The 21,803-nt window shown below is 42.2% G+C and overlaps 1 non-coding gene across 1 annotated transcript; it reads right to left on the bottom strand.

Moving 5' to 3' along the window:
* Nucleotides 1-18,222: 18,222 nt before the first annotated feature.
* Nucleotides 18,223-18,325, bottom strand: LOC131811984 (U6 spliceosomal RNA). The gene has a single exon (XR_009346218.1). It is a non-coding gene; the product is annotated as a U6 spliceosomal RNA (small nuclear RNA).
* Between the last annotated feature and the right edge of the window lie 3,478 nt (nucleotides 18,326-21,803).

Here is a 21,803-nt window from a genome sequence, read left to right as displayed (position 1 = left end):
TCCACATTTACAGACTGGGAGACTCACTACTGTCAAGGGTACCATTCTCCCCAAATTGATCTATATACAACACAATCCCCATCAAAATCCCAGAAAGGTTTTTGTAGAAATTGACAAACTGATCCTAAAATTTCTATGGAAAGGCAATGGAATTAGAACAGTCAAAATAATTTTGACAAAAATTAACAAAGTTGGAGAACTTATATTCCGGGATTTTAGAAGTTACTTAGAAGCCAGAGTAATCAAAACTGTGCAATCTGGCCAAACCATCATATAGAGGGATAGTCTGTATAGATATATCAGAATTAAGAATCCAGAAACCTTTCCATTTATGGTAACTGATTTTTGGCAAAAATAATAACCAAGATAATTCAACAAAGGAAAGAATAGCACCATTTCAATGAATGGTGCTGGGACAATTGGATATCCATATGCAAAAAAAAAAAAAAAAAAAAAAAAAATCTGAACTTTGAAACTTACCTTATCCCACACACAAAAATCAACTCAAAATGGCTCACAGGGGACACCGGGGTGGCTCAGTTAGCTGAGCATCTGACTCTTGGTTTTGGCTTGGGTCATGATTTTAGGGGCATGGGATCGAGCCCTCCAACAGGCTCTGCATTGGGGGTGGAGCCTGATTGGGATTCTCTCTTTCCCTCTCCCACTCCTCCCACCCCCGCCTTGTGCTCGCGCTCTCTCACACACAGAACTAAGTGTGAATGATTGTGACGATCATAAACTTCTAGAGGAAAACACAGGAGGAAACTGTGACTTTGGGTTATGCAAAGAGTTCTTATATCACTTGTCCTTTCCACTAAGCATGATCCATAAAAGTAAAAATTAGAAAACTGGGTTTCATCAAAATTAAGACCTCTTTTACTTCAAAAGACATCATTGCACACCATATATTGGGAGAAAATATTTGCAAATCATTTATCTCATAAGGGACCCATATATGGAATATGTGTGTGTGTATGTGTGTGCAGATACACATGTATGTATATTCAACAACAGACTGACAATCCAATTAAATAGGCAAAAGACTTGAATAGATGTTTCACCAAAGAAAATATACAGATGGCTAATAAGCACATGCAAGGATGTTCAGTATCATTAGTCATTAGAGAAACACAAATACCACAATGAGATACCACGGCACACCCAGTACGATGACTGTTAACAAAAGAGACAGACAATACCAAGTATCCTTGAGGATGTGCAAAAATTGGAGCCCTCTTACAATGCTGATGGGAATATAAAATGGCACAGCCCATTTAGAAAAGAGTTTGGCAATTTCTTAAAACATTAAACATATCCTTACCATATAACCTAACCCAGTAATTTCACACCTGGGTATCTACCTATGAGAAATGAAAATCATGTCCCAACAAAATCCTGCATTCCAAAAACTAGAAACAGTCCAGGTCCCTGACAACCAGAAAATGGGTAAAACAAATTATATGGCATACCCATACTTATGGTAGAATATTATTCAACAACAAAAAAGAAAGGACAAATTGGTAGATGCTACAACTTACAATAAATTCAATATTATGCTAAGTAAAAGAAGCGAAACACATAGGAGTACTTTTGAGTACTTATTCCTTTTATATAAAATGTCCCCAAAAAGGCAAATTTATAGATACAGAAAACATATCTGTTGTTTTCTAGGTCTGGAGGTGAGTGGGGTTTTAGCTGCAAAAGACCATGAAGGGGAGCAGCTGGGTGGCTCAGTTGGTTGAATGTCCAACTCTTCATTTTGGCTCGGGTCATGATCTCAAGGTCTTGGGATCAAGCCCCACGTTGGCTCCACACTCAGCAGGGACTCTGCTTAGAATCCTCTCCCTCTCCCTCTCCCTCTCCCCCACTCATGCATGAATGCTTGCTCGCCTGCACTCTCTCTCTCTCAAATAAATAAATCTTTTTTTTAAAAGGGTGTGAGGGAACTTTTTGGAGTGATGGAAATGCTCTAGAACTGGATTGTAGTAATGGTTGCACAACTTCAGGTATATTAAAAATCACTGAATTGTACACTAACAATGAAAGAATTTTACGTAAATTATACTTCAGTAAAGCTGCTTAAAAAATAGACTGAAGCAGTTAATGGATCCCTTGTCTACCCTTTTAAAATGACTTTTATTTGTACTTTATTATTTTTCCATTTTTCCCAACTTTATTGGGGTACAATTTATATATGGTTTGCAAATATTTTCTCCTGTTCTGTAAGTTGCCTTTTCACTCTGTTGATTGTTTCCTTAGCTGTACAGAGCTTTTTCGTTTGATGTAGTCTTTCTAGTGCATTTTTGCTTTTGGTGTCATATCCAAAAAAAACATTGCCTGGATCAATGTCAAGAAGTTTGTTCCCCTGTGTTTGCTTCTAGGAATTTTATGGTTTCAGATCTTACATTCAAATCTTCAACCCACTTCAAGTTGCTTTTTGTATATGGTGACAGATAAGGGTCCCGTTTCATTCTTTTGCATATGGAGATCCAGTTTTCCCAACCCTGTCCGTCTCTCATTGTGTTTCTGTGTGTCCTGACCAAACATGAATTGACTGTAATGACGGGGTTTCTTTCTGGGCTCTCTACTCTGTTCCATTGATCTCTGTGTCTGTTTTTGTGCCAATATCATACTGTTTTGATCACTATAGCTTTGTAACATAGTTTGAAATCAAGACCAGTGATGCCTCCAGGTTTGTTCTTCTTTCTCAAAATTGCTTTGCTATTCAGGGTCTTTTGTGGTTGCATGAATTTTAGGATTGTTTTGCCTGTTTCTATTTTTTTTTTTAAATGTCCTTGGGATATTTATAAAGTCTGCATTGAGAGGTGAGAAGATCATGAGACTCTTGATCTTGGGGTCATGTGTTTGAACCCCGTGTTGGGTATAGAAATAACCTAAAAACAAAAGCTTAAAAAAAAAAAAAAAAGAAGATTGCATTGAATCTGTAGATCACTTTGGGTAGTATGGACATTTAACAATATTAATGCTTCTAATCTATGAACACGAGATGTCTTTCCATTTAATTGTGCCTGCTTTAGTTGCTTTCATCGGTGTTTCATAGTTTTCAGTGTACAAGTCTTTTACCTCCTCAATTAAATTTACTCATAAGTATTTTATTTTCTTTGGCACTATTGTAAATGGAATTGTTTCTTCATTTCCTTTTCAGATAGTTTGGTATTAGTGTGTAGAAATTCCAATGATCTTTGTATGTTGTTTTTGTATCCTGCAACCTCACTGAATTTATTTATTAATTCTAACAGTTGTAGGTTTTTTGGTTTTTTGTTTTTTGGTTTTTTTGGAGGAGTCTTTAGGGCTTTCTACATATAAGATGATCACATTATCTGCAAACAGATCATTTTCCTTCCTCCTTTCCAGTTTGGATGCCTTTAACCTGACCTTTATTCTAGAGTCATGTCAACGAACAGACCTACTGGATAAACCTGTGACTTTGAATGATTACTTCGGATCTCAATTGCTATGAACCCAAGAAACAGATACCTAGTGAATAAATCCTCCTGAACATGATATTCCTCATGACGGATACCCAGAGAGCCAAAAGTCTAAGACAAGAATTAGCACCAGCCACCTGGTGTAACACTTGCTCTTTTGACAGGGTCATTATGCCACTCTCTTATGCAACAAGGCAGCATATGAGCCCGTCCTCCAACAAACGTAAAGGTAGCAGGGGAAATGGTGTGCTCCTGGACAGAAAGAGCTCTTGTGTTCCTTTACCGCAGATCTCCGGCAGGGAGGTAGCTTTGAGACCTGAATGCCCAAGATTCTGCATTTGTAACAATGACTTTAAAAGCATAGTAAGACTTACATGATCTTACATCAGGGTTTTTGGCAAACTCCTATGTTTCCTATTCCTACCACTTACTTTGATAGCTGCGTGGTCAGTTAAGGGATGAGTCAATTCTACCTAATTGATAAATGAGCAGGAAACGTTTAAGTTCCTTAAGGGGAGCAAAATTTCACAAAAGAGGTTTCCTCCAAATCACAGCTTTCTGAAGCAGTCTACCCCTGTTGCCTCCTCTCCCTTTCTTGAACTCCAGGGTCCTGTCCAAGCTTCATGCAGTTTTGTCCCTTTCCGTGTATAAAAGATTCACGTGGCTGAGTTCTGAGCTTGGTGTTGCCAGTCAAGCAGACTCCCCTTTTGCTGCCACCATCAGAGGGCTTGTGACTACAGCCTTGAAAACATGACCCTTCTTTCTATTTCACAGATACTTTTCTCATTAGGTGTCCACACTGGTCTTCACAAGAATACAAAGAGAACCTTCCTGCAGGGTGAAAGAGAGTCATCTCTGACCTGCAAGTTGTGACTGCATATGAAGTAACGACATAGCAACCAGTTAAACTTTGTGTTACACAGGCACTTCTCCATATGCCTTTACTCCATGAGGGTTAATTTGAGTCCATTTTTTTCTGTCCAACTCCCCTCACCCCTAAGTGATGGGACCATAGCAGTAGCCCACCAGCCTCCTCTTTCCATATCTATCACGGTCATCCCCACTACCCAGCACCACAGCCACCACAGGCAAAGGCTACCAACAAAACAGACTTCAGACCAGTCTTCTAGAAACACTGTTGTTTATTTATATCTCTCCCTTGCTAATAAACCTTCAGTGATCCTGCGTCATTAACAGAATAAAGCTAAACATCTCAGGTGGACATTCCCAAGTCCTCTATTGTCCCATGATGAGAGCTGGCCCAGAAGTAAGTTTTGAGGGAAATGTAGGTCTTGGTTCTGGATGGGTCTGCTCCTCTGTGAGGAGGGTATGAGCCTTGTATTCAAACATTCATCCTGCCCGGGTTCCTCAGCTTTCTGATCCATACCAGCCATCCCCTCACGCCAGTGGATGGGTAACGATCAGAGTTTAATCAATGACACAGACTGTCAATGGCACATGTCACTGACTCCTCCGAGACTTCTCAAAGAGAATTTATTCTCTACCGGCATTAAGCTGGACCACATGAGCTACGACAGTAATACCTTGACCAGTAAGTCGAAATGCTTTCACTGACCTCTGCTCCCTCCGCCGTAGGGACTCTGCTCCCACCAATACACCTACAACCTGAACACAATATCTTGTAACCCTGTGCGCCAGTCATTCACCTCCTCGTGGCCCAGCTTGAGGGGCACCTCCTGTAGGCAAGCCCCCAGCAGGCCCCCCGATCCAGCACTTCTGCGCCCACCTTCTCTGAACGGACTTGCCACCCATTCGTTCGGGCACTTTGAATTCCTGGAATTCTTTTATTTTATTTTTTTTAGATCTTATTTATTTATTAGACACAGAGAGAGAGATCATAAGTAGGCAGAGAGGCAGGCAGAGAGAGAGGAAGGGAAGCAGGCTCCCCGCTGAACAGAGAGCCGGATGTGGGACTTGATCCCAGGAGCCTGAAACCATGACCCGAGCCGAAGGCAGAGGCTTAACCCACTGAGCCACCCAGGCGCCCCAAGTTCCTGGAATTCCTAAAGTCAGTGTGGTGATGGTGAAGATTTTTTAACGATTCGGGCAGGAAGACCGCGCTAGGCTGTACTAATTTCCTCTCTGGAAATGCACCCTGGCCCAGAGGAGGAGGGTAAAGCTGCCACAGCCAAGTGCATTTTGCTGCCACCTCCGACTACTTGGTCTGTGTAGTTTCCTCAGCTATACTCGGGGAGTCTTGGAGGACTGAGGCCATCGTTCCGTTTCCTGTGGTTCTGGCCCAGGAGGGCACGGTCGATGCCGCGCCTGGAACCAGCTGTGCTGTGGACGTGCTTTGTGGAGCTACACCTGTCTAGACTTACCTGAGACGCATTTTAGACTTCTTTCTGCTCCATTCCACTTCCAGCCTAAGAGGAGCAGAGGATCCCTCTTTGCTAGAAGAACAAAAATAACTGCAGGGACTTCACGATTACCTAATCCAACTTCCTCTTTTTACCCAAATTACATATTCTGACAAGCCCAGATTCAGACATAGTCAAAGATGAGGGGCAGGGAATAGAGAATAAGTCTGCTCTATTCTGAAAGCTGCACCATTAAAATGAATTAATTCCTGGGCGCCTGGGTGGCTCAGCTTACATTAAGCATCTGCCTTCCGCTCAGGTCATGATCCCAAGGTCCTGGGAGTGAGCCCCGCATTGGGCTCCCTGCTCCACAGAAAGCCTGCTTCTCCCTCCCTCACTCCCCCTGCTTGTGTTCCCTCTCTCACCTTCTCTCTGTCTGTCAAATAAATAAATAAAATCTTCTAAAAACTAAAAACTAATAAAATAAAATAAAATAATCCCTGATGATGAGCAAACCATTTGTCCTGCTGCTGACATAATCAGCTAATACTTGAGCCAGGACGTCCCATTACCCACTGTCTGGCCAGCCCCTTTCACTGCAAATAAAATGTCTCAAACCCTAAAAGCACCGAGGATTTCCTCATTTTAACCTTCCCCCATACAGGAAAGCTGAAATACCATAACGACATAGCTTTCCATTTTGATCATTGACACAGCAACTTAATTAATTAATTAATTTACTTCACTCAAGTGTTGAAAATAACAATCACTGTCAACCCTGTAGTTTTCTCGGGGGTTAACTCTCCCCCCAACCGCTCTGTAAGCTTTATGAGAAACACCTGCTGGCCCCACAGCTCCAGCAGTTAGCTCAGTGCCGGGCTGGCGATGGCTCAAGCCATCGGTCAAGTCATTGACCGAATGAATGGACGGGTCTTAGATAACAGAGCCTTCTCATGGCAGTATGTCTGCTCATGCTCTCCCAAAGGACTAACTTCCTGAAAGGCAGGTAACATCAACTGCGGTTATTCTGGGAAGCCCAGCACCAGCTCCAGGAAACACCGAAACTTTTGAAGTGTCCATCCCTAGATCTTTTCTTTCAGTTCCATTTTCTCCCCCATTCTAGTATCCCCTTGGCCCTTACCGTGCAGTGTTGGGGATTCCTCCCCATAATTTTCAGACCAGTATGGAAATAGCGATGAGAATAAAACATACACGGCGGGATATTTTCATGTCATTCTCTCTGGAGTTTACATTGACCCTTAAAGCAGTTAGTCTTGAATTCCACCACGCATCGGAATCTCTTGGGGCTCTTGTTCCAGTGCGGGATTTAGGGGTCCATTCCCAGAGATTCAGACTAAGTGGGTCTGAGTTCAAGACCAGAAATCTTCATTTTTAAAAACAACCCCTCCCACGCACCCTAGGCAAGCAGACAGTGAACCACAGGATGAAAATCACAAAGACACTGGGGGACAATCAACCACCTTTCACCACATCATGTAACTACATTTAGCCCCATGTTCCTCTAGTCTACTTTAGGCTAGAGTAGAAAAGTCTGTGATAAACTCATCCCATTACACATTTAGGAATTCAATGCCTTAACTTTGGAAAATATTAGCATTTTAAAAAGAATGCCCAAAGAGAGCAAATGTTTACCTAAAAGATGTGAAACTCAAAGGGTCCACTTTGATGAGACGTCACCTTCATTGATTAAAATTAGCATTATGGGGGAAGAGGCAGTAAGAAGACACTGTCTTTAATAGTCAGGCTACTCCTGTACTTCTGAAGTAAGGGAGACCCAAGTTACTTGGTTAGAGAGAGTCTCTATTTCCTTAAGTTTGCTTATACCAAGCTATTTCAAATGTGGGCTTCATAATTTAATGTTATGGCTCAGTCTACTGGTAAGAATTAATTATGCACCAAAATGCTAAACTCAATCCACTTTCATTAGCATACATGCCCCTAGATGGGTGGCCCTGGACACATTTTTGTTTCCCTGAAACTCCTTTGGTAAATGAGAATCATTATAGCTTCTTCCTTAGGTTGATGTGGTGGCAAGTTACTTGTGGAATGTTGCTAATACATCACTTGCTATATGCTAAGTGCCCAATAATTGTTAGTAATTGACACTGTTGGGGGTGGGGAGGGTTGGACACACAGACAAGCAGAAGACAGACCTCTGCTCTCATCCAGGTGCACATAGGGAGCCAAGAAGGTATACAGGAGGGACTCTCCTCCTGAAACATAATTAATGTTTCAGTTATCTTATAAGCGTATTTTACATGTTAAGAATAGTACCCCTTGTCTTCAATATAATGACCAGTTTGTCCTTTGCATTTTTATACTATGTGTGCTTTTTCTCCACAAACAAAATCTTCATTTGTATATACACAAATTCACCAATCTTTTAAGTCATCGGAGATTTTTCATATTCAGAAAGCCCTTCCTACTCTGAATATAAAGACATTCTCCCGAATTCTCTTCTTGTATCTTTATGGTTTCATTTTTTAAAATATTATCTAATATGCTGTGAAGTTGGAAATTCCTTTAGTGTGATGCATGAGTTAAGGAAACAAATTTTTTCCCCATTTGTCTCAACACCCAACTAATCAAAATCCAGTTTTTCCCACTGATTTAAAATACCATCTTCATTATAATTTAAGTTCTCATCTGTTTTGGGTCTCATTTGCAGTACCGTATTCTGTTCCATTGATCTGCCTACCCAGGTGTGACATAAAACTAAGTATTTATGGCTTCTTTAATCTATTTCGATATTTGAAAAGGCTGGTCTCTTTTCATTACTCTTGATTTTTAAAAACCTCCTCGTTGTTACCTATTTACTTCTCTATATGAACTTTATAATTGTCCCATCTGGTCCCCTCCACCAAAGCCCTGTCGGGGACGTGGTCAGATCAGACCTTCAGAAAGATGATTCTGGCTGTGTGGAGAAGCGCGCATGGAGGAAGACCAGCAAGAGATGCCATTTTAGGAATTCACAAGAGAGATGAGCGTAACTTGGACCAGAATGGTCGCAGCAGACACAGAAAGGAAAGGGGATCAAGAGCCAAGGAAGAAAAAAAAAAGTGATAGGACTCGATAATGAATGTGATTTGGCGGTTTTGGAAGAGGGAGCTGGTTTCCTAGTCTTCCCTAAAGAAGCTCTGGGATTTAGTCCAGTTGTATAAAGGCCCCAATCTGGAGCAACCCAAGAAGGCAGTTAGTTTTAGAGTTGCCAAAAAAATCAGAGTCCTCTTGGGAAAAGCCGTAGAGCTCTTCTGTAAGGAAGTATCATGGGTTCAGATAAGATACCCCAAAGTGAATTGCCTCCCTCCACATGCCCTGTAGCAGGAATACCAGACCAGCTTCTAAAGCATTTCACATGCTCTGGGGTCTACGCAACAGGCTCCAGTGTAATCTGAGACATTCTGTTACATCACATCTGGGGCCTGCAGATACAACTTGTGGTTAGTGAAGAAAAAAATAGGATAGTTCGTAAGTTTTCCTTTCTTTGGTTCCTCAAAAAGTTAAACATAATTACTTCTAGATACATACCCAAAAGAATTGTCAGTGCAGACTCTATGTAGAAACAGCCCAAATGCCCATCATCAGATGCATTTTAAAAATGTGGTCTATACATACAATGGAATGTTACTCAGCTTTCAAAAAGTAACATTCTGAAACATGCTAGAGCATGGACGAACCTAGAAAGTGTTATGAGAAGTGAAATAAGCCAGAAATAAAAGGACAAATGCTGTATGATTCCACTTATGTCAGGTACCTAGAATAGGCAAATTCACAGAAACAGGAAGCCAAATAGAGGGTGCCAAAGACCAGAGGGAAAGAGAGGAAGTGGGGAGCGGCTGTGCAACGGATCAAGAGTTCGTGTTTGGGAGGATGAGAAAGTTCTGGGGATAGATGGATGGTAGCCAGGGTTGCACAGCACTGAGAACTTGATGCCACCAAATTGCACACTTAAAAATGGTTAAAATTATATTACGTATATTTTACCAAATTAAAAAATAATTTTTTAAACGTTTTCTTTTCTTATGAAAGAATATGTCACCAGGGCGCCTCGGTGGCTCAGTGGGTTAAAGCCTCTCCCTTCGGCTCGAGTCTTGCAGAAAGAGGAGGAAGCAGGGAGCCTGCTTCCTCCTCTCTCTGCCTGCCTCTCTGCCTACTTGTGATCTCTGTCTGTCAAATAAATAAAATCTTTTTTAAAAAATCATTAAAAAAAAAAGAATGTGTCACCGCTGAGAGACACACTACACTCATGTGATCATGGCTATGGGTTGTATTAGTTCTCTGAGATCGAGGTATTACAGAGTAGACAATAGGCTCTCCCACCCAAAACAATGCAAAATATTTTGGGAAACAAACTATATAGCCTACATCTCCGGAAACCCCCTCCCAAGCAGCTAACCACAAAGGGAGGAAACATAACAGGGCGAAACCAAAAGTTTGCAGCCAAATCTCAAGGGTCCACATTCTTTCATTTGATACAAGGTAAGCGCAGTGCAAGTGTGCACTCAGGAATGAGAGGGCTGGGGCATTTAAGCTTTCTTTGCCTTAGTCTTTCTTTACCCCATATTTTAGGGATACACTTGTCCCCTGTATTGAAGTAAATAGGTCTAAAGCATTCAGTTAAACAGAAGACACTTGACCAATCACCTGAATATTAAGTCACCAGAATCTGGGAGTATCTACCAATGGGCTCTAAAGACAGTTGGGAATGAAACTGAGTTACTGTTGGTCAACTGATGTTACAGATGACCTCAGGCTAGGGGCAGCTGGGTGGCTCAGTCGTTTAAGTATCTGCCTTCAGTTCAGGTCATGATCTCAAGGTCGAGGGGTCAAGCCCCGCATGGGGTTCCCCGCTCAGGGAAGAGTCTGCTTCTCCCTCTGCCACTCCCCGCCCCACTGCTCTTGCGCCTGCTCTCTCTCTCTCAAACAAATAAATCTTTAAAACAAAACAACAATAAAAATGATCTTAGGCTACAGGCTATTGAGCTGACGGTACTACTTCCACACACATGAAATATTTCTTCCAGGGATACTCCTGTGGGATCTTTCATAAAATGTAGGAACATCTAAGCAGTCCATAGAGTGATTTCTGTCCAGAAAGAGAAAAGCATAATTGGTTCATATTGTGCATTAAGTGGATGTGGATTACTTCAGTAATAAAACCTAAAACTGCTCTTGAATTACGAAATTTAAAAATAGTATGAATTGATCCTATAGCCACTTAGAAAATAAAGTAAAACAGGAGCACCTGCAGGGCTCAGTCAGATGAGGTGTCCAACTCTTGGTTTTGCTTGGGGTCATGATCTAGGGCTTGCCCTCTGTCCGGCTCCTTGCTCAGAGGGGAGTCTGCTTGCAGATTCTCTCTCTCTCCCTCTCCCCCTGCCTCTCTCGGCCTCTTAAATAAATCTTTCAGAAAAAAAAAAGAGGGGTACTTTGGTGGCTTGACCAGTACTGGTTAACCAGTAGTGGCTTAACCAGTACCGACTGGTTTAGAGGTCATGATCCCAGGGTCATAGCAGGGAGTCTGCTTAGAATTCTCTCTCTCCCTCTCCCTCTGCCCCTCTCTCTGTACACACGCACACACACACACACACGGGCTTGCTCACTCACTCAAATAAATAAATAAAATAAGATCTTGAGAAGAAAAGGAAGTAAAAATAATTAAGGACTTTACAAGGTATTTTGTTAAAACACCTACAGAAGGGCGTTGTGAAGTGAGACACTTCCGCACTGACAGGAGCAGAGTATGGCACACCGAAATACGCCACTTTGGTGTAATATTATTGTAAGCTGAAGACATTTTTGAGCCTCAGCAGATTGGGGGTGGAGGGTGGCTCTGGGAGCTTCCCTTATCTGACTAAAAGCAGTGACTTCTGGGAAATAAGGCTGCCATAAATTCCTCTTCAGAGCTGATCTACTCTGAGAGGGAGAACATGAATAAAACCAACCCCAAATCCCCCTTCCAGGACAGTTTTATGACCCTGAAGACGGAAAGACCTCTCGTACGTATGTAGACAAACATTATCACAAACCTTATCTTCCTCTTCTTTCCTAAAACCCATTTGCCTTTCCTAAAGAAACCTATTTGCAAAATTACAAATCTTTTTTAAGAGTGACTTGACATTTTGGGGACACTTGGATGACTCAGTTGGTTAAGCCGCTGCCTTCGGCTCAGGTCGTGGTCCCAGGGCCCTGGGATCAAGTCCTACATCAGGCTCCTTGCTTGGCGAGGAGCCTGCTTCTCTCATTGCCTCTGCCTGCCACTCTGCCTGCTGTATGTACTCTCTCTCTAACTGACAAATATATGTGCTGCCGAAGCGAGCATAGACAAATAAATGAATAAATAAAATCTTAAAAAAAAAAAGTGACTTGACATTTTTTATTTCTTTTCGGCGTAACAGAATTCATTGTTTTTGCACCACACCCAGTGCTCCATGCAATCCGTGCCCTCCTTAATACCCACCACCTGGTTCCCCCAACCGCCCACCCTGACTTGACATTTTTGATGCTAATGTTTTCTCCCATTTTCGTATTGTTTCTACAGTAAATTTTAAAAAGGATGTTAAAAAAAATCCTATTTGTTCTTCCCATAACAAGGCTTTTCTTCCCTCCTCCCTTTCTTCTACTAAATCAGATATATAATCCTTTAACTCCAACCACTCAAGAAGCCAGCTGCTTCCTTTGATGGGTCATTTGTGCATACAAAATAAACCTTTCCTCCTGTTCATTTGTCTTTTATCATTGTAATTTGCAGGCCCCAAGTACTCAACAGAAGAAAGTTGAAGAACCTGTTTTTCCCTTTCCCATACTGCAAAAATAAAGGAATTTGTTGGCTCAGCCAACTGAACTGCAGAAAAGGTAGATATGAGCCAGCCTCTGGGATGACCATAGCCAGGGACAGGAACATCACCAATCCTTTTTCTGCCTCTCGTTTCTCCTTCTCAGTGTACCAGTCACTTTTTGCTGCCAGCTTGACCAGTTTCCTCACACAGCCAGCGGGGGGACCTGCCTACGAAACAGCTCAGATATATAACTCCAGTTTTGCTGCCTGACACAGCCTGAGACCTCCTTCCTCTGGTTGAAGGTCAGAAATTCCCAGGACTGGCCCAGCTTGGAGACTATGCCTACCTCCAGCCAAGCACTGAGTTAAAGAAACAGACTGGTAAGAAACTAGGGGCTCTTGCTGAACCACACACACATTGAGAAGCAGTATTTCTGAGAAGGGAGTTCTACTCTAGGCAGACAAAACAGTAACCACCCACCACACCGTCCTTCCGAAGAGCATTGTGAAGTCCTCAGAAACAGTGACCCCACATTGCTCCCTTGGCATTCCGAATCCTCAGTTTCTTGGGCATCCCAGTCCCTGGATTTCTCTGCTTACTGGGTTAGCAAGGGAGGGTGGGGAGCAGTAGAATCCTACCATGGATCACAGGCAGTCCATCTGGGGCTCTTCTTTTAGCTTATCAACAGTGCTCAACTCCCAGAGGGCTGGACCCTTCTTGATTCTATCTTGCCTGTAATCAGAGAATTTCTGGGACAATGTTGGCCAATATTCTAGATTCCCATCTTCTCTACTATGGAGCTCTTAAGTTTTCTCCCCACTCTGTACTTCTTGATTCTGTGTTATTTGTCTTAAAAACCCAGACCTCCCCCCACCCCCAACAACTAAACTGTGCTGTGCTGCTCTCTGGGGTAGATCTTGGACTACAAATGATCAAATAATGGTAATAGGGAAGGGGTCAAGATCAGCGCTTGTTCCCCCAGTCTCTGCCCACTGCCAGCTCTGTCTTCCTCCCCCCTCTTGGCTTGGTTCCCCTTCTGCTGAGACCATCCTGCACTGTTGCCCACAAAAGATCGTAAGAGAAGTGTCTCTACACTTGTGAAGGCTGTGTGACATGCCCTTCAAAGCTTCAGGGAGATAAATTTAGACATAAAACAGGAAGTAAATCTCTATGTGGCTAAGAGTGATCTAAGGGAACTTATTGCCTCAAGATATTTTAAAGCCAAGGTATGGGGGAGTAGTTCTTAAACATTCAGGTGGGTCACAGTCACATGGAAGGCTGGTAAGCTACACATTGCTCGTCCCATCCCAGAGTTTCTATTTAGCAGTTTTGGGGTGGGGCCTGAGAATTTGCATTTCTAAAAAGCTGATGCTGTTGGTCCAAGGACCACATTTTGAGAACTACTATGTAGATGTTCAAGAAGGGACAGAAAACCTCTCTGGGCCACAGGGCTCTCATCTGAAAGGGAAGGTGTTGGGTTAAGTGAGCCAAAATGCTTTTGAGGACCGACACCCATGCTTACAGAGTTAAACAGAGGCTACATGTGTACTTGTGTCAAGCTTTTCTCATTACCATGAAATCATTATTGACTACCTACATTAAGATACCATAGGGACGCCTGGGTAAAGCATCTGCCTTTGGCTCAGGTCATGATCGCAGGGTCCTGGGATGGAGTCCAGCACTGGGCTCCTTGCTCAGCAGGGAGCCTGCTTCTCCTTCTGGCTGCTGCTCCCCGTACTTGTGCTCTTTTTCTCTCTGACAATTAAATAAATGCAATCTTAAAAAAAAAAAAAAAAAGATACTATAAAAATTTCCAGGAGTTTAAAAGCTCTGATCTATATACAACAAAACCTTATTAAATAAAATTCATTACTATCACTTATGGAAAACTTACAGAATACTTTAAGCAAATGCTCTTTTATTCATAATGTCAACTGGGCTCCTACAAAAATGTTTTAAAGAAAAGGTTTCACTGAGATGACTTTACAGAACAAATTAATAATTAGCACGTAAGGCTTAGCATATAACTAATGTTTAAAGGCCTTAAATATGATGTAAGCTACTGGTCTACTAAACATGTACTTCTCCTCCCCTTTCCTCTAACAAATATTACTTGCATTTTTTTTAAGATTTTATTTATTTATTTGACAGACGGAGATCACAAGTAGGCAGAGAAGCAGGCAGAGAGTGGAGGAAGCAGGCTCCCTGCTGAGCAGAGAGCCTGATGCGGGGCTCCATCCCAGGACCCTGGGATCATGACCTGAGCTGAAGGAAGAGGCTTTAACCCACTGCGCCACCCAGGCGCCCCTTACTTGCATTTTAATTTAGTACTGTGTCCATCCTCCTGAAATAGCCATGCTTGTTCACAGCATCTAATCTTAGCAAATAACTAATATGGTAAACCTGAAGTGTCAGTCATTTAAATATTGCCCCTCTGCTTCACACAAATAAATTGTATTTACATGTTAATTTGCTTAACTCAATCCTGGAGCAGCTGCAGTCACCCTCCTTGGCTGGTCTTAGATCACATGCTCTTTTCCCTCTGGGACCTGATGGCTTCCTGCTTAGAACCTTAGGATTGAAGGGGACCTAGTGTCCAGTCCACTCCCCTAATCTGACCCACCAAATGTGTCTTCAAGGTACTACGCCAAGGAATTCCCAGACTCAGAAGGGACGACCCAGTCAATCAATTACTAACACCTTGTGAAAGTCTGCTGAGGTCCTCCATCAGTCACCCCAGAAAGCAGAACAGGTCACCTTTGGAGGCATGGAGGAGAGCCAGCACAAATGTATTTAACCACCTTTTTACCTGACCATGTTCACATGCGAAGGTTAATGTCATTAACCTTCACAGTTGCCACATTTTTAAAAATATATGTTGTATTATTACCCAATATATGTTGTATTAATACCCAGTTGTATTATTACCATGCTTTCCTTTACTCAGATTCCTTTAACTCTCTGGGTCCAGCATTCCTAATCCTAGAAGTTTATTTCTCTTTGTTCCTGACCCATCTCTAGGCCTTTGATAAGTCTCTGGAAAACTAATGAGCTTCAACACCTTCACAGTACAAAAATCCTGGGGGCGCCTGGGTGGCTCAGTGAGTTAAGCCGCTGCCTTCGGCTCAGGTCATGATTTCGGGGTCCTGGGATCGAGTCCCACATCGGGCTCTCTCTGCTCAGGGAGCCTGCTTCCTCCTCTCTCTCTGCCTGCCTCTCTGCCTACTTGTGATCTCTCTCTGTCAAGTAAATAAATGAAATCTTAAAAAAAAAAAAAAATACAAAAATCCTCAGGTTCGACACATAGCTCTGCCACTTTTTCATGTTTATATAATTTATCTCCTCAACAAAATCATAGGTTCCTAGAAAACACAGGTTTGTTTTATATTTTATGTCCCGTCTCTGCTGTGCCTGAAGGGAGAGCCAGGATCTGGAACCCCAAGTCCCCTTTCCAGGGTCTGATTGGTTCATGAGGCCGTAAAAACGGAAGAGAGGATTGTTATATAGAGGACATTAAAGGTACTTAGCACCAGTGGTAAGTGACCAGCCCAAAGACTTATGGTGGGATTCTACTATGATGAAATGATGCAGATTAATGGGGAACCACTACTTTACCCCAAGGCCTAGAGGTAAAATAAGTAGATGAGCCATCTACTTAAGAACTGGCTTCATCTGCTTTCTCTTGCATTGCTTCTCAATGCAATCCCACATTGCCTTTCAGCTGCATGACTAAATCCCCACCCTACCCCTTGTCTAGTTGGCCTTGGTTCCAAGGACCTAAGACTGGAGTAAGGCATTCCCAAACAAGATAGCAGGATGCAACACGACCTACTAAGCAGAAAGAGCCAAGATTTATACAGAAGAACAGAAATACAAATACCACAGAAGATAAAAGTGACAAAAGACTGACTGAAGGTAAATTAGGATTGCTCAGAGGACATTGTATGTCTACCATCTCGATGTTCTTTTAAGATAAGCTGGACAGGGTGTGCCTGGGTGGCTCAGTGGGTTAAAGCGTCTGCCTTCAGCTCGGGTCATGATCTCAGGGTTCTGTAATGGAGCTCCGCGTTGGGCTCTCAGCTCGGTGGGGAGCCTTCTTCCATTCCTCTCTCTCTGCCTGCCTCTCTGCCTACTTGTGATCTTTGTCTGTCAAATAAATAAGTAAAATCTTAAAAAAAAAAAAAAAAGGATAAGCTGGACAGTTTTTCATGCACCAGCAATGCAGCCCCTTGATTGGAATACTCTTGTCAGCCCTGATTCTTTGGGACCCCAGTTGAGCAGATCAGCTCTGAGCTGATCAGCTTTGGCCCTTCGATTCTCATTAGAAGCCCCTCTTGCACTCTGGTCCTGATTTCATCACTGACATACAGAGATACTTGTTCTCCCAAGGTGGAATAAAAGGCAGAGATCCTGGGGTGTCCTCAGAGCAGAGGTTCTCGCCTTAGCTTGCATATTACAATCAGATGGGGAATTCAGAAAAAAAATTCGCAGTGACCAGGCAGGATCCCCAAGCCAGTGAAATAAGATGGGTGTGAGATCAGATGTCCGTGTATTTTTTTTAAAGATTTTATTTATTTATTTGACAGAGAGAGATCACAAGTAGGCAGAGAGGCAGGCAGAGAGAGAAAGGAGGAAGCAGGCTCCCCGCCGAGCAGAGAGCCTGATGCCGGGCTCGATCTCAGGACCCTGGGTCTCAGGACCCGAGCTGAAGGCAGGGGCTTTAACCCACTGAGCCACCCAGGTGCCCCAATATCAGTGTATTTTAAAACTCGCCAAATGGTTCTAACATGTAATCAAAGCTGAGCCTCACTGGTCTGGAGGTTCAGTATCCCTTCTGTACATTAGAATACCCTGAGGGATACATTAAAAAACTACTACTGCTCCATCTGAGACCAACTAAAATTAGAGTCTCTAAGGACTGCAGCCCAGGGATCTGTACATTTTTCAGGTTCCTTGGGTGATTCTTTTTGTGTGTGTTGGTAAACTATATATAACAAAATTTACCATTTTTGCCATTTTTAAGCATACAATTTAGTGGCATGAAGTACATTCACAATACGGTGCATTATTCATTTCCAGAACCTTTTCACTACGCCAAACAAGAGGGTATCCACTAAACAATAATTCCCTATTCTCTTTCCCCCTGCAAGCTCTGGTACCCTCTATTCTACCTTCAGTCTCTATGAATTTTTCTTTTAGGTACCTCATATAACTGGAATCATACAATATTTATCATGCTGTGACTGATTTATTTCACTTAACATAATGCTTTCTAAGTTCCTACATGTTGTAAACCTGTGTCAGCATTTCCTTCCTTTTTAAGGCTGAGTAATATCGCATTGCATGTACATACCACATTCTGTTTATCCATTCACTTGTTAATGGACATTTGGTCTGTCCAGCTTTTGGCTACTGTGAACAAGGCTATGCATATTGGTGTACAAGGATCTGTTTGAGTACCTGCCTTCAATTCTTTTGGCTAAATACCCGGAAGTGGGATTACTGGATCATATGGTAATTCTATGTCTAATTTTTTCCCCATTTCATTGAGATGTAATTGTTGCACAGCATAATGATTTGACTTACTTGTATTGTGAAGTGATTATCACAACAGTTTCATTAGCATCCATCATCTTATACAGATACAAAAAGACGTATATGGAATGCTTCACAAATTTGTTGTCATCCTTGGTCAGGGGCAAATTGATCTTCTTTGTGTAATCCCAATTTTCGTACATGTGCTGCCAAAGTGCACGTTTAACTTTTTGATGAATGGCCATGCCCTCATGTGATCCTTTTTTTTCTTTTAAGATTTATTTATTTGAGGGCGCCTGGGTGGCTCAGTGGGTTGAGCCTCTGCCTTCGGCTCGGGTTGTGATCTCAGGGTCCTGGGATGGAGGCCCGCATCGGGCTCTCTGCTCAGCAGGGTGCCTGCTTCACCCCTCTGTCTTTGTTTGCCTACTTGTGACCTCTCTCTCTGTCAAATAAATAAATAAAATCTTTTTTTAAAAAATTTACTTATTTGAGAGAGAGAGAGAGCAAACAAGCGTGGTGAGGGGCAAAGGGAAAGGGAGAGAATCTCAAGCAGACTCCGGGCTGAGCACGGAGCCTGACGCAGGGGTTAATCCCACAACCCTGAGATCATGACGTGAGCCGAAATCACAAGCAGGACGCCCAGCCAAATGAGCCCTCCAGGCACCCTGCCCTCACGTGATTCTTAAGTAGAGCCAAACATGAGGAATACCGGTGTTCCTCCTACATCCTAAGAGAGTACTGATTGGTAGTTGGTAAACATTATGGAGTGACTTCCTTCATTAATTTTACTGAAGCCCAATGCAGTTGTTTTTGTCACAAAGTCTGAACACGACTGGGTGGATGAAAAGTACTCTTTTGAAAACCCCAACAAAGTGTCTCCTGGCCATGAGAAGTGGCACCTCAAGTGCAGTTCCCATTTTCAGCTGAAATGTGTCCCCAGTGATTAGTTAGTAGTGATCATGTAAGTATCAGAGTTTCTGAATGATTTGCTTTGTAGATTATAAATTAGACCTGATTCACGTTCGCTTCGGCAGCACATATACTAAAATTATACCTGATTCAGGACTTTCCCTATCACAATGCCATATCTATCATGATACCTAAAATTATTTCTATCATCATACCAGTGCTCAGATATGTTCTCTTGAATCGGAAGGAAAGGTGGTGATAACAAAGTGACTGTGTTGCCCATGAATGTCTTCCATCTCATAAATCGCTGCTCAACTATCTGTTGACAGTCTCATGGGAGTTCAAGGGCACAGGGATGAATAGGTGGCCCACAGAGGATTTCTAGGGCAGTGAAGATACCATCTGTATACCACCACAATGGTGGATACATGTTAGTATACATCTGTCTGAACTCACAGAATGTACCACTCCAAGAGTGAACCCTAATGGAAACTATGTATATGGGGTGGTTATGTGTCAGTGGAGGGTCATCAGTTAAGACAAGTGTACCACTCTGCTGCTGGTGAATGTTGATAATGGGGGAGGTGGTGCCTGTGTGGGAGCAGAGGGTATATGAGAAATCTCTGTATCTTCCCCTCAATTTTACCATGAGTCTAAAACTGAGCCCTCCCCCAAAAAAGCCTTAATAAAAACTATCTTTTAACAGAGCCTGGCACAAGGTAGGCATCAGTAAATATTTGTTAAAATTGAATGAATGAGTGAAAGAATGAATGTAAACAAATAAATGTAGTTTGCTCTGGATGATTCATTATGACGAAAAATTATGGAATGCTATTACAACACTTAGTTACTATTCCAAAGTTGAAGTTAAAATGGGAAAATGCCCCTAGTCCTTTGGGAGATAGCAGCAAGAAGGGGCAGTGGATGTGGGGAGACTTGTGTCCGAGGGTGCACTGAGTAGCTTCAACACAGAGCTGAGTCAGAGGACATGAAGGGTGCTGGTATGGAATAAGGGTGGCAGGCAAGGGGTACCACTTAAGTCACAAGACTCCTGCTTCCTTCCTCTCTGTCGTATACCAGTCCCAGGACCTGCAGGTTTTCTCCTGCACTGGGTCTTTGAAAACCTGTCCAGACATGAAGTAACACTTTGTTTTGGCATTTTTAGTTCAAGTACTATCTAAAGTCAAATTGTATAAAGGAAGAGAAATCTATGAGTCAGTTTCCAGATTTGTATTTTGAAGATTACATCAATGGATTTCCATAGAAAGAAACCACAAGCTTCTTGCAGACTGTCTGGATTCACAAAGACCTACATCACTTTCAACTAATGAGGAAGAACACCCAAGGATATCCTCTAAAGATATGCATGAACTTTTAAGGTGCATTTAAAAGCCAGATCTCCACTCTCAATGTTTCTCCTATCTCTGTATAATTGTAATGGTTGGTACAGGAAAAGAAGCTGAATTACTGTTTATTATTTTGTTCCCAAAATTAACGCAGCAATTTTGAGAGTGTTAGTAAACGCTGCATCTACTCCCAAACAAGTTTTATATGTATACATTATTATCTCTCATTTAATTCTCATAATATCCTTTGAAGCAGGTACTATTATCTCTGCTTTTTACAGATGTAGAAATTGAAGCTGAGAGGTCAAGGAAATTGCCTAAAGTCATGACTTCAATTAGTGGCAGCATCAAGATTCAAATTCAGGGCTAATTTGAAAGGTTGTAACTTTCCCTATTAAACCATTATGCCCCTTCAAAGAACCACAGGGGGGTGGAATTACATAATAAAAATATTAATCTTTGATTAAGAGGAGAAAAAGACCAATCATAAAATGTTATGTCAGCCCATGGCAGAGGTAGAAGGTGCTGGGTGGGGTGAATGAAGAGGTTAGGAAACTGCAAGACACCTGGCTGTCTCAGTTGGTAGAGCATGCGACTCCTGTTCTAAGGTCATGAGTTCAAGCTACACACCGGGATAGAGCCTACTTTTAAAAAATAATAATAAAATTGCAAGGTGGAAAACAGGACCTAGACTAGAGGGAAATGAGTGAGGCAGTCCTCCTGGGAAAAGAGGAGAAGCTGAGGAGGAGATGGGAGTGAATGGACACTGTTAGTATCTAGCTGAGCTGTATTGGACAAAGATCAAATTGGTAAGGATTTTTCCAGGGCGGATAAGATAGATGTGCATTTTGATCCCCAGGCACGGGTGAGTAGCTGCATAAGCAACACCTTCCATGTAGCAGACTTCGAAAAAAGAAGTTTGTTGAATCTCAATTTTGAAAGACCAATCGACTAATAAAGACTAGACCAATAAAAACTAGAAAACTTGATTTCTGTAATTGGCACGTGCAGCTAATAGACTCTCATATATGTTCAATGACTAAGAACAAAACAAGACGGCACCAGAAGTGACTGGGAAAGGTTTACCAAGTCAAAATGAGTGTGAAACGAGCTTTTGCATTTCCAAGGATAATAGCTTGCATTTGTTATCTCCTATAGGACAGACAGAGTTAATGCTTTACTTACATCAAGTCCCCTAATTCTGGTAACAACTCTATACATTCTACTATATTTTCAATTCCATTTTAACAGATGAGGCAGAAAATTAAGTAACTTATTCAAAGTCATAAAACGAGAATCCAGCAGATTTTTCTGGATCTTAAAGGTCGTGCACTTAGCCATTACACTGCTTTCTGAACTCTGCACTTAACACCAGATGAAAAGGGATAGTGACTGCTTGTGCTAGAATGTGATGGGAGAACGTATCGAGCAACTAATTACCTC

The sequence above is a fragment of the Mustela lutreola genome, chromosome 11 (genome assembly GCF_030435805.1).
Source record: "Mustela lutreola isolate mMusLut2 chromosome 11, mMusLut2.pri, whole genome shotgun sequence".
NCBI classification, from domain to species: Eukaryota; Metazoa; Chordata; class Mammalia; order Carnivora; family Mustelidae; genus Mustela; species Mustela lutreola.
The sequence above is the reverse complement of the archived record's forward strand: the minus strand, read 5'-3'. Positions and strand labels throughout refer to the sequence as shown.